This window comes from Poecile atricapillus, chromosome 13, assembly GCF_030490865.1.
Source record: "Poecile atricapillus isolate bPoeAtr1 chromosome 13, bPoeAtr1.hap1, whole genome shotgun sequence".
NCBI lineage: Eukaryota > Metazoa > Chordata > Aves > Passeriformes > Paridae > Poecile > Poecile atricapillus.
Genome location: NC_081261.1, coordinates 2,555,314 through 2,569,791, shown reverse-complemented (window position 1 = coordinate 2,569,791; position 14,478 = coordinate 2,555,314).

Below are 14,478 nucleotides of genomic sequence, written 5' to 3'. Positions count from 1 at the left end.
TTGAATAAATGGTTCCACAAGAAACTGAACAAATATGTGAAGGAAATGTATTATTATATTTCAAAAATAAATAAATAAGCCCTCAGCCTGTATTATTACAACCTAAATGTTGACTTAGCCTGGAATATAAGAATCTGAAAACAGACCTAAGTAGGCAAATAAAGCAATACTGACTTGTTTGTTTTCATTACCCAAGCTAATTTTTTTTTTAAATAATAATATAAATCATTTTTTTTTTTCAAATTCTATTGTTCCTATTACCCAAGCAGATATTTCCACAGTCATATGCTTGCAAGAGTACCTGGCAGCAGTTGCAATAAGTTATCTGAGTATTACAAAACAGCCTTACAACAGCAGACAAAACCACTCCATTCAACGCTCCTGCACTGATCCCCTCTTGGCTCCCATTCCACCCCAGCCCTCCCCATATCACAAGGCTGCTGAGATCATGCCAGCCGAATCAAAACCCCAGGAAATCACAATAGGATTAAAAAATCCTGAGGGCAGCAGCCAGCCAGCAGTTTTTCCATGGACGTTAATAAAAGTGGGATAAACACACCGCTAAAATCTCCCAACCTTTACTCAGGTGTGGAGGGCTGGGCTGTGGCTTCGCCTGTGTTTGCACACACTCAGCAGGCTGGGAGCAGCAAGGAATTCTGCAAGTCACACTTGGCTGCTTTGATTCAGTTCTGTTGCAGGAGCAAGCTGAGGATAATTTATCCTATTTTTCCAACCCTTGGGTTTATTGTGATTTAAAAGAGGGAAGGTGGGCAACATCCATCAGCAGAGCCCCGAGTGCACAGGTGAGCCAAGAATAATCCCCACAGCTCTGTCAGTGAAGATAATATCAAATCTATCAGCTGCCTGCAGCTCATAGGAGCTGCTTGTCTCAAGGAGCTGTTAGATCTGACTTGAGTTCAGCCCGTTGTTTGGTCTTGTTTTCTTCTGCCTCCAATGGCAGCTCCACAAATTGTGCTTTTCATTCCGCACAGAAATGCATCAGGGCCTTGAATTTTATCCCTGATGCAATATGGTCTTAGCAACAATGAGAACAGTGAGCAAGTCATAAAAATAATAAACCATGCTAGGTCTGGAGGCTATGAAATCAGTTCAAACCTACTGCGGGGAGCTGTGCTGCCTGCACAGAGCCACATGGCTTTCCATGGGCACCAGCCCATTTATGAGTCATGAAACATAATAGAGTATTGTTGAAAGCTTTGGGACCATGAGAAATTATCTACTGCCCGGCATGGGGAATGGTATAAACTGGCAAGGAGCTGGAGTTACATTCTTTTACAGAAATGAAATCAGACAGCCTTGGCCTGCTTGCCAGTATACAAAACCACAAATCATGAGGACAACTCCTTAATTAGGACTAATTTTTAATTTTTTTTTTACTTCTCTTTTTGTGTTTTGTTGTTTTTTTTTTTTTAAGGAGTTGCCACTGCACTAAGCAGTCAGGGAAGCCAACATTTGCTCTGTCCCTCGCTGAGTTATAATAAGGCAGAAAAGGTGGGTAAGACAAAAAGGAGGGGTAGGTGAGACAATGTCTCAGCACGAGCTCCCAGGTGCCATTCCCTCATGCCAAGGACACATGTCCAAGGAGAACTAAAGCCATTTGCTAAATGTTCTGGTTTTAACACCAGAATATTTAGATATTTAGAATATTAGAATGTTTAGAATATTTAGATAACACCAGGGTGCCATAGGTGTGCTTATTTCCATGTGGAGGAGAGAGGGAGGGAGCATCCTGCAGGGGAGAGCACAGGGCTGGAGATCATCTCTAATCCAAATGCCACATTCATTCTGGTTCCTGTGCCCAGAGGAGAAATGCTAAACGGCCCTCTGACTGAGAAAGCAAAAATCCTATTTTTAAATGAACAGTCAAGACTTCAGGAAATTGCATAACTGCAGGAATATGGCTTAGTGGATAAATACCTGACAGGGAGAGAAATGAAGACGAAGTCAGAATCTTCCCAGTGTTATCCATGGAATGCATGAGGGGCAATTGGCACAGTGGGATATAGAAAACTTTGTTTAAACACAAGAAAAAATTGCTTTACTGTGAGGGAGGTTTGAAAAAAAAGAGCAAGTGGAGTCTCAGTCCTCAGATGGAGGATCCCTGTTAACTTTGGGAATGTTACACACTCATCCAATCAAGGAGGAAAATAATAACATTATGTGTATTCTTCAACAAATTTCAGTTAATTTAAATAATCCGGATAGTGAGTTTTTATTGTGTATTAGTGAGCCCAGAAAGTTCAGTAAAATCCCAAAGATTAACCTCTCTTAGCAAACCAGTTGCTACCCTGGAATTAAAATATGCTAAAGGAAATTATGGTCTGTGTACCAGTGATGAATGAGCAGGAAAGGGCAAAACTGAATGGAAATTCAGCTAGGAATCATTCAGTCTACAAATGCAACCACATTTTCTATTGTGCAGCAGTTGCATCACCAGCCAATAACAATAAATCAGGAGCTCACTTCCCTCCTCCTGCTGTGGATTATCTGAGATGGGACCACTCTCTTCCCTTCCCCAAGGAAACCTCATGTTGATCAAAGCATAAATGCTGCTTGAAGCATGTGATTGCACTTGACAGTGAGGAGAAATTTATCCAAGTTCAAGAATGGATGGATGGATGGATGGATGGATGGATGGATGGATGGATGGATGGATAGATTAGATAGATAGATAGATAGATAGATAGATAGATAGATAGATAGATAGATAGATAGATAGATAGATAGATAGAGTTTTCTGAGACCACAATTTGGCTTCAAATTTATATCAAAAATCAAGGGGACCAGACAGGTGCAACCCTGGAAGCTGAGGACAGACATCACTTCCAAAGGTGGCACTTCTTAATAGGACCAAAAATAAATGGATGCATCTCACTTGTGGCCCCCAGGGTTTCAGCTCCAGCCTCAGTAGTGTTGGTGTTCTGGGAGGTCCTCGAGGAGAAGGAAGGAAGCAACAGCAGGCTGAGAATTTTGGTGGGATCCAAGGAGCATGGACTCAATTCCCAGCTCAAGCCCCAGCTGCCTGTGAGTCCCTGGGAAGCTGCTCCAGCCAGCAAAGCAGAGGCTGCAGGCTCTGGGCCAAAAAATACCAGGACAATATGCCTGAAATAGAGAGAGAGGCACTCAGAGGTCACAGTCCCAGGCAAGCGGGGCAGGAGGGGAGAGATGACCCCGTGCAGCACCTGAAAACAGCCTGAGGAAAGATGGAAAAGGAGCTCTGATGAAAGTCTTCAGCTTGATGCTGATCCGAATCAAGGGCAAACAGCTCTCCCAAAGGACAGGGACGGTCCTGAGGGAAGGGAGCACACGTTCTCCGTGCAAATATTGCAAATTGATTTGGCCACCAAACAGCTGCCAGTGCTGTCACAGCTCTGCTGGTACAGGGACACGATCACACCTTCAGCTGCACCACCCTGGAGGACAGAATAAATGCTGGAGACCCAGGAATCAGGCAGCTCTGGGGAACAAAAGAGGAGAGTGTGAGTTTGGGGAGGCCTCAGGCAAAGGCTTTGGATGGGTGGATGTCTGAGTTTCACGCCAGGAGTGAGATATCTTTCATTACATTGGAAACCATCACTTCATAAAATTTTATTCTCTCCCCACACACGTAGAACTGAGAGCTCTTGCGTGTTACTGTTGTTCCTGGATAACCAAAATGTCACCTTCAGAGCTCCTTGTGGGCTGCAGTTCCACCTCAGACTCGCTGAAAGTGTAGCTGGTTCATTAAAAAAAAATAAAATGAAATGAAACCCTCAATGTTTGTGACAATCACATTGACTTTAATGTCTTCCAGGTTCTTGGCTGGGATGACACATCTCAATAAAACAGCAAAAGAAAATGTCCTCTTTCATACAAACTAGACTTTTGTTTTCCACAAAGCTTTTCCAAGTCCTGGACACACGGTCATAGTAAATTCAACCTTTCTGACTTTACCTCTCTGGTCCAGCAATAACTGGGAGAGGAGATTGAACCAGAGTTGAAAACCACGTCACCACCAAGCATCTTTGGAGAAAGACAGAGAGAACATCCAGAAGGGATTTGATCTCTAACCTACCAAGTAGGGTTACGGAAATAAAATCTGAAGTCCTAGAACTTTGTGAATTTGAATAAGTGGTGAGTTTTGGCCAAGGAAAGCAATGAAGGTGAAAGCTGGACTTCAAAACAAATATTTTCCTGCATTCCTAAAAGGCCTTTAGTTTAAAAAAAGCATTTGTAATAAAACCTAAAACAAGTTTTAAAAACTTCAGAAGCCAAGGGCACAAACAAGTTCCAAGACAGTGAGAAGAGCTGTATCTTTGCATAAACTGTGGGGAGAAAAAACCCATTAACCTGAGGACGTTGGTCAAAAAGTAAAGCATGAAATCAGAGTGGGGTTTGTTTGTTTATTTGTTTTTAAAAGGTCTCACACATTCTAAAAAGGATTTTGGTTGGGGGCCTCTCTTTTTAATGTCTGCCCTTTCCTCCAGCTACTTTGTGCCACTGATTATTCTGGAAGAAATTCTCACCTCCCTGAACTACAGCACTTTTCTAAAGTTATGCAACATAGGGAGCAAAAACTCAGTAATTGTCAATATTAAAGAATGTCCCTTGCATCAGCCAGTCCATCTGTGAAGTTTTGTTCATTACATAGATTACACCACTGACATATGGGAGAGACATTTCTGTGGAAGAACGAATGAAAGAAATGTTTTATTTCTCACTTTAAAAAAATTCATAGGGAGAGCTTCACGATTTTACAGGGGCTCCTAATATGTTTTGCCTTTATCTTTTTGTATACCCTTCTTTTATTTTATTTTTTTTTCTCCCCTCAATATGTAGACTAATTACAGTGATAAAACAACTCATATAAGATGTGACTCACACAGCCCTTAAGAGAACAATACAGCACTACCCTCAGACAGGGAAACAGCCCAGCTCTCAGCAGGCAATAACTCCAGGCCTGGGGATCATTCCCACGGATGCTTAGATATCAAGCTTAATTGAAGGTTAGGTAAGTCTAATTTTAGACTCATTTCATGCCCACACATCCAGGTCCAAACCCTTGTTCTGGGAAACTGCAGATTAAAATGGATTGCTTTGTGTTTTCATTTGCATGCAGAGCATTGGGGGAAAAACCAACCCCTGGTGTTTTCGAGCAAATTCTGGCCCTGGGTGTGGCTGCCCAATGCCTTCTGCGTGGAATTTGCCCAGAGATATCAGGCAGGATGCAACTCATTCAGCTCTGAGGAGAGGAACACCAACCACAAGTGCAGTGCATGGACTGAGACATGGCAGCTTGGCCTTGCTGAAATCAGGATCAAAACAGGCACTTAATAAGTAATAAAACCCAACTTGACTCTCTCTCAGCAGCACTAAGAAGGTGTCCAGTCCTACCTAAGCTGTGTCCCTGTCCTGTCACAGCTGTTCCAGTGCACTGAGCCATCTCCCACCTCAGCAGCAGCTGGATCACCCAGTCCCAAAGGCTTGTGGTCATTCCTGTGGTGACTGAGGAAGAGAGAGCCCAGCACCTCAGACCCCAAGAGCCTCCTTTGGTGTGGAGCCCCCCAGCTTTTGGCAGCTCTGCCACTGGGTGAGGTGCCAATGCACCTGCTGGTTGCTTTTCCTCCTGAGAAATCCATAAGGAAGTCTCTTGGTTCGTGACTGTGAAAGGACGAGCGTAAAATTGGACTGGGGAGTAGAGGATGAGGCAGAGCAAGAGATGGAGTTTATGGAGGCAGGCTGAGAGAGTTGGGGATGGTCAGCCTGGAGAAGAGAAGGTTGTGTTGAGGCCTCACAGCCCCTTCCAGTGCCTGAAGGGGCTACAAGGAAGTGGGAGAGGGAACTTCATCAGGAACTGGAGGGACAGGACGAGGGGAATGGGCTCACACTGACAGAGGGGGAAAACAGGTTAAATATTAGGAAGGAATAGTTTCCTGTGAGGATGGTGAGGCCCTGGCACATGCTGCCTGAAAATGTTCGAGGCCATTTGGGCTTGGAGCACCCTTGCCTAATTCAAGGCCCCTTCCAGCACAAACCACTCTATAGCATGTTTAATGCAGCAAAAGGTGAATCAGAATTACAGAGAATATTCCAAAGCCTCTCCCATGCCCTTTGCCACAGCCATGGGATGACAGCTCCCTGCCATTCCCCTGGATTCCCATGCCAGCTGCTGAACCCCCCACTTGCTGTCCTTATCTTCTGTGACATGCAGAGCACATGCCAAAGGCCCCACATCACAAAAAACTTCAACCTATGCCTGGCTTGAGCCTCCCCTGCTCAGCTGTCACAGCCACAGCTCACTGTGAGACAAACTATGGATTTCTTTCCAGAAATGTTGTATTTCACACAATTTCCACAAGGCCATTCATCACCCTCTCAGGGAGAAGCAACTGTGTTGAGAGGACAAACCCAACTTCTCTGCAGATGTGTTTACCCAGCTAATGAGAAATGAGGAATGGCTGGCTGCATGCAAAGACAAATTCCTCCAGAGATCAAGTGTGCTTAGATCTGGCCACGAGAGCATCTAATAATATGCAAGTGTTAGGAACTATTTACAGGTTTAACCCAACTGCAGTGAAGTCGATGGTTTAACTCTCCCTGCCTTCAAAGGGAGAGGGATCTGGCCTTGGCACATGCTTGAGGCACAGCTCCCTGCCAGGCTGCCTCATCTCCCTGCCACCAGTTTAGGAGCTGTGGCCTGAACAGGAGAAATCCCCAAATTATACCATTTACAGCCAGTCCTGATTCCCTGCCTTCCCCCTCTCTAAGTGCCTTTGTTTCAAACAGAGGTGCTAAATTCTGTGTACACTTCAGGATGAGCAGGAGGACTGAGAACAGGGAATCCTGCCTGGACCAACAGATGGAGGCTGTGTCTCAGTGCCTCTGTAAAGCAGGCAGAAGCCAGGCTACAGCATCCTGTGAGCTCCTGCTCTCCAGACCCTGCTGTAAAGAGCAACACAAAACACCCCTGCAGCTCTGCTCCCTGAGAAGATGCAATTAAGATGCCTTTCCACCTCTACAACAGGCTCTTTCTATACAAGCACGAGCTCTTTCTATACAAGAACAAATTTAATTTGGCAGTGGGAGCACAGGAATGGCATCCAGAGCTCCTGAGCCTTGCCAGCCATTTGTCCCATTTGTTCAACCATCTTGCACAAGCCACTTAATCCAATTTTACTTTTTTTTTTTTTTTCAAGCTGGTTACCTGAAATAGGGCCTGATCCAATCCCCAGAAAGGCAAATGGGAAGTTTCCAGTCCACTTCAATGGTACCCACGGGCTCCTAGGCCTCTATGTCTATATTTAGGCACTTAAATATAGTAGTCAGGGCTTCAGAGATTACTGAGTGCCCACAGCTGCCACTGATCTCAGAGGGAAAAAGAGGAACAAATCTCTGGTTCATGAAGTTTCTCAGCTGCAGGCTGGGAAGGCATAATCAAGGGAAATATCACTGTATTCTTGCTGTGATATGGATTTCTCCTTACACAGATGCTGTGACCCAAATCAGACCCAAGCTGCAGGAATTCTGCTGGGATGACACAGCACAGCTCTGTCTGTGTTCCTTCCCACAGACTCAAGCACTAAAGATTGCAATTCTTTGCAAAAACTCTGCTTGAATTCTCCAATCTGTGGTCACGGTCATTGTGAAGGTTTAGGAAACTTCACACGGGCAAACCCAGCAAATTGTTGGAGAAATGGAGGAAATTCCTTTCTCCAAAAACCACTGTGACAGGTCCTGCCCAGTTCCACTGGTGCTGTGGACAATATCCTCATTTTAACAAAGCTTTAGGAACCCATTAAACTGATATTTCCTGGCAGCCAAATCCTCAGCTCCAGGATCTTAAATAGGCAGAGTTAGCAGGGAAGCGATGGGCACGTGGCTGGAATTGCTCCATTGCCACGAGAACCAGCACAGCAGAAACGTAGGCAGAGGTAAGGAAAGAGACAGGGCTCAAACTGCTTTAATTTGTCCTGATTTTTAAAGCAGAAGTAATGTGGATCCTTTGTCCACGTTTTCACTTATCCTTTAGTTTCTGACATTGGGAAATTCACAGTAAATTATTTAGTTATGGAAATCTAAGTCACCTTAGTTTCCATATAAACTGCTTTTGCTACATTCTGAGGACTTGTCAGAGGCATAATTCATCCACTATTTGTGCCTTCAGTGGGCCCTAAACATTAAAAAAAAATATCAGGAAAAAGCTTTTGTTGCTTATTGTCTCCCTATGAAGTTTCCTGTGCTTATCCTCCTTCACCTGCAAAGCCTCAAGTTCAAAGGACACCCCATTTTCCAACACCAACATAGAAAACAAATCAGCTGAACTCCATCTCAAACAGGAATAAGCTGCATTTTGCAAGTAATACATGGAATACAAATATGGCATAGTAGTAATAATTTTGTCAGGTTTTGAAGCTATGTTTGCTCTGTGTACAGTTCAATTCTACAGATAACTGTGTTATTATCTGGTTATGTCACTCTGAACATGACAAATTCTCTTTCCAGCTGCATAATATAAAATATTCTAATTCTGGCATTTAAGGTAAAAGGGGAAGAAAAAATCTGATTAGAAATAAATTGTAACACATTCCCTCCGGAAATGACATCTGGAAGTTGATGGACATTAAGCCAAAGTGAGAGCCTGATTTTTCATTTACAAATAATAACAAATTATCATATATATCAAGATCATTTAGCACTTTTTCTGTGCATTTCTCTCCCCTAAAAAACAGGCCAGGAAGAGACATACATAAACAAAACCCTGAGGGAAAACCCTAGCAGCTCTCAAGGGCAGAGTGAAAGTCTGGACTTGTAAAAACGCTTGGGCACCAGTCCAAGCAAAAGGCCCAGTCTTTAGAAGAACTAAACCCAGGAGAGCAGGATCTCATCCCACACCAATCTTCAGGGGACAGGGAGAATCTGCAGAGCTGTGGTCCCAAAGAGCTGAACATCAGCAGATTTGAAGAGCAGCCTCCTCCAGGGAATGTGGGGATGCTGCCCAGGAACCCACTGCCAGCTTAATGGAGATGGAAGGACAAAGGGAAACCAGACACAGATCGGTGGAAGTCAACTTATTTTTAAATGAACTGGGACACAATAACCAGGAGGTGAAGTACAGCAGGCTCTGGGGCTTGTGTCACTTGGCTGGGCTTTGCTTCATCCCCTCACACCAGCTAAAAGACACTTTATTAGCAAAAAGGCTGAGATTAAAACAGGACTCATCGGTACAACCCACCAAGCCCAGGTTCAGTCAGGGAAGGGATAAAGGCACCTTGTTCCACTGCACACCCCCCTGGCCATGAGTGACAGACATTCCAAACCCTGAGCTGCACAGAGAGCAAGGGCCACACACACACAGCCAGGGCTGGGAGATGCTCATTTGCTGCTAAACCTCTGTGCTCAAAATACCCAGCCACTCACTTCCTTGGGAGTTTATTTTTCCCTCAGGAGAATTATCTGATTCTGTGAATCCTCTTCATTTTCCATTCAGCTTCCCAGGTTGTGCAACCTCCCCTCTGCACCTCCTTTTATAAACCAGAGAGGACCAAAATTACCAGCAGCAGGGCAGACGCTGCTTTCCTCATCTGCCCCTTTGAAGTTGAGGCTGATGCTCCTAAGAGTGATTGAACTGATGCTCTTGGCTGAGTTTTGTACAACAAATCAGGACAGATCTGTCAAATGTCCCCAGGTGTTGGGGAATGGAGAGTCAGAGCTGCAGGAAGGAGCTCTGGAGGCAATGGCTGTGCTCAGTCCTCCCTCCTTTTTCCACCTCGAGTCTTCCCTCCCTTCCTCACCTCCCCTCCAATCCCTCTGGCAACACCAAGGCCACTCCAAAGGGCACATCCAGCTCAGTTCCAAAGGATTTGGTGCTCTGGAAGCGTGGGCAGCGCTCATTTTCTCTGCACCATGATCCTGGCCGGGCTCTGGGATTTTCCCCACACTCCAGCCCCAGGAAAGGATGCTCAGGAACCTTCCCTGTCTCCCTCAAAAAGTATGGAGAACAAAGTTCCTTTTGCAGAGAGTCTAACACAAGTTGGAGAGTCCTGGCAATGTCATTTTCCCATTCTCTGAGCTCCATCCAACCCACTGGCATCACCTGTCCCAACAAAATTAAAAAAAAAAGAACATTTTTCCAAGGAAGAGTTGGGTTTTTTTTTGTGAGCAGAGGGTCTCCATGAGGCAAGTGGAAAGTTACTGGGAGTTTTTCTGTCCCAGTGTTATGCCACAGAGCAGGACTGCAATGTCCCAAGAAGATTTAGATCTACACTGGTGCCACTGATGTCAGAACTGGGCTGGCATGTACAAATAAATATGAAGTATTTTGGTGCTGTGTCACAATGGCAGCAGTCTCTTTCCCATATTTATGCCTACAAAATGTTGCCCTGCAGTATCAGAGAGGACTTCTGTGCAATCCAGGAACCGGTGACAGGACTCCTTTAATTGCACTCAGAAATATATTTTTAGGAATAAGACCAAGAAGTCAACGCAGCTTCCTTCTTGTTAAAAACTAAAATAAAATGTCTGGTGGGCTGGGAGCGAAGAAAAATGAAAGTATTGATGAGCTAAACAGCTGGAAAAATGATTAGTAGTACAAATAAAAATTTTAAAACCCTGTTAATATTTAAAAGATTGGGTGGCTGGGGGAAGAAATCAAAATTTTGTTTGTTTGTTGCTGTTAGGAACACACAGCTTCTGGAGAATCAGGTTTCCATAAAAAGCTATCTACTGTTTAATGCCACGAAAAGCCTGGAAAATCAGTTTCTTAGATATTTAACCTTTTGTTCACTGGAAACCTAACAAACCTGTGAAGGAGATGTGACAGCTACAGTGGGGATTTTATTAATTTCAACATCAAGGGGGATACGGGGAACTTTTTAAAGAGAAAACCACTCTTGTCCTTGACCCCAGAGAGCTTTCTGCTCCTGCCACCCACCAACAGGGAAGAGCAGGCCACAAGAAAAAATGAGGAGATCTGGGAAATTGGGTTATTTCACCTCTGAGTGCCCCCATAACACGAGCAAGTGTGTCAGGCAGGTGATGAAATGTTTCTTCTCACCCTGAATGTCCAACCTAAGGGACAAAGCAGGCCTGGTTTTCACAGATAATCACCTTTCTTATCCAGCTAAAGCCAAGGAAAGCTGCAGATGCTCCCAAGCTCAGCTCAAGGACTTGAGATCAAGCGTTTCAGAGGGGAGGTGCCCAAAAAATCAGAGGCTGCTTCTGAAAAGGGCTTCACACAGCAGCACATGAAATTTCCAGAGCATTTGTTTTTAGACTTTTAAGTCACTTCAAGCAAAGCTAAATGTCAGTTTTAATAGATGACAAAACCTCCTCTCAATTCCAGTGCCAGCAGTCAGGAAGACTGTGAAGCAGAACTGCTCCTCCCAGCACAGCTCACCCCTCATTTCTTCTGAGCAGTGCAGGGAAGTTCTAACTTTACTGTGAAATGCACTTTGGGCTGCTTCCTTTAGAAATGACAAACAGCCAATCCATTTGTTTCAAAGTTGGTAATAGTAAAAAAAAATAAATATTTAAAAGTCATAAGCACAGCCTAGTGATGTTGAGCTCCCACTTTCTTCATTTTGTAAAGAAACCAGAGAGAATTTCTACAGAAAAATCACACTTTCTCAAAGACATTAACCTGCAGTTAAGTGCTAGCTGCTACTTTTTCCAGCTCAAATTCCAGTCCAGTCATAGAATCCAAGCAAAAGAGCCATCAGAAAACAACAGGGGCTTTACTCCACATCATCTATGATTTATATTGATGATGATCATGCTAAAGCAAGAAACAGATTAATTTTTAAAAATGCCAGTGTTGCAACCATTGTGCTGCTGCCTGAAAGTCACTTTTCCTCACTTTTGAACAGGGCAAATTTCCTCTGGGCTCCATATCACCAAAAAAAAATGAATGAAGAAAAGATGGAAGCCTGATGATGCCAACCTCCCGTGGATCATTTCCAGATTCCAGCCTCCGTTTCACATTCTTTTGACTTTGATCCTCACACGGCTTCAAAAGTATTTGTTTACATCAAGGTCATTCCAGCTGACTCGATATTTCGGCGAGACAAAACGTTTGAAAGAAAACAAGCGGTTAAAGAAAGCATGGAGGGGTTTGGTACCTGTTTGTGTCACGCCATAAAGCGGAAAATTACCCTAAATACTGAAGGAAAAGACACGCATGAGAGATAAAGCCCAGGCAGCCAAAAGCACTGGGGTTCTGGATAACAATTCACAGCAGTAAACACTCTTGAACTGTTTAACTTCTGCATGGTTTCAGAGCAGGAGAAAGTCTAACTCTGCAGCTGGCAGACTTTAACCCTAAAAAAACCTGTTCAAATCCATGAGGCTCTTTTCATCTTCCTCCACTTGATTTTTTCTCTCATCTCTGTGTGAATGATGAAAAGGTTGTGGGTTGCTTTTCCCACTCCCCTCCACATGAACTTGCAGGCTCTCTCATGGGCACAGACCTCCCAGTTTAGCTGGAAAATGAGTTAACAGGTAAAAATGACAAATGTCCTGCAACAGTTTCCTTTCCACTGGGTTTTCACCCTGCATAAGCCAGAACAGACACAAGCAAATTGTGCCCCGCTCCCACTGAGGTTTTTGACTTGGAGGCAGCATTAATCCTATCAAGGAACAGTGACTTTCCAACCTATATTTAGGAGCAGTGTTCTCAGCATCCCTTGCATTACAGCAAAGGCAGGAGAGCAAGAACAGGAGGGATTTAGTGCACACCATGATCTGCATTTATCCAGAATTCAGAGAATTTCAGAGCTCTGGGGGCCAAAGGGATGAGCACTGATCACCTGGTGGGACCTGACTCTGATTTCAGTGAAATGCAGCTCTGTGTGTGCTGGTTTTGTGCCAGGGTGGGACCTGTGTGCACACATGTGCTTCCCTATCATGGCAAGGAAAAAAATACAAACCCCCTCTGTTCCAAATCTGATCAGATTTCCCAAATCTAGGGACAGGGAAAATAGAGTGCAGGTTTGAGAGCTGAAAAACAATTCAGGGATTCATCAGAAATGACACAGGTGCCACAGGAAAGGAGTTTTCTTGTTGGAATGGCTGTTCAGCCAAAACCCCAGCTGTGAACAAAAAAAATCCCCAGTGCCAGGTTTAACCCAGCATTGTCAATCCTCTGTGCAGACTAAAGTCTTTCCCTGTCTCTTATCCTCCAAGCCACATTCCTTCCACAATCCCCATCTCTTCTCTGGTTTAGCGTTTCCCTAAAGCCAGGCTTACCCCATGTCCCACTCCTGAGCCCAGTCCCAAATGTCTCCCCAGTGCAGAGGATGACTGGGAATGCTCTGAACTGAGCCCCACAGCCCCTGCTCAGCCCAGATTTAACCTCTAGGGACCACCATGCAGGTGTCCTCCCTTTTTCACCAGATCACTGAAAGAATGGCATTTTCATGGTGAAATCACCCTTCTGCCTTCAGAGCTTTCTAGAACTGATAAAAAGACTCATTAACTCCATCAAGCTCCTAATAATGAATTGCCATTTTTTGTATCACAGTGCTTGAATACAATGGGGAACCAGCACCTACAAGTACCAAAATTTTTTATATCAACTCTGAAAAGTTGCTGAGAAAATTACCATTCTATCCTAACCCAGTAGGAACATTCCTTTAGGTAATTCTGAAATCACGTTTGACCACCTGATTTATCCTCAATTCCCCCATGCTGATGTCCTTCCCTCCATTTGATGGACAGGCTCCAACAATATAAGTTATCCCCTCTTAATTTTATTAAGTCCATTGCCCAGCACATTCCACGGGATGGGAATTCAGCTCCTCCAGTGACTGTGCAGGTCAGACTCCAGCGGCTCAGATGGAGAGCAGCAATTACTGGAACGTGTGAGATGTGGCAGGAGAGCAGCCTGCAAAGAGCGTGGCCACCCTGGCAGCACCTACAGAAACTCCTGTGAGGTGGGGATTTAAACCCAGCCAGGTCTTGTGTCATCATCCATCCGTCTTCTTGGCTTTCCCTCTCCAGGAGCAAATGATGAATGTGACCTTCTTTGTTTGAGTTCTTGCAATGAAGCACTGTTTGCATAAGGCTCTTTTTTATTTATTTTTTTCCTGCGGCTTGTTGACTTTTATAAGACATTCATAAATTTGTTCTGAGTGCCAGTGAGATGCTTAATGGTGCTAAAGGGAAGGTATTAAGGATAGTCGACTCATGTCAGAACAAGCCACTTGAAAGTAGCTATAAATATTTGTCTGGATTTCATTTTGCTAACAAACAGCTTCTTTTCTTCTTCTCCTCCCATTGCCCCCCTTAAAGGGTTGATCTCATAAACAACAGAAGAATTTTCTCATTAATAAAAAAGCACATGTCTGGATTTGGGTTTTTTAATAGAAACTTTCCTACTGGCGACATTTGAGTCCTTGTATTCTGTCTGCATGGAGTCGGCTCCCTTTTCAGGAAAACCTTGGCAGCCTGAGACCTCCAGGGTGAGCTCATGTTCTTTTGCAC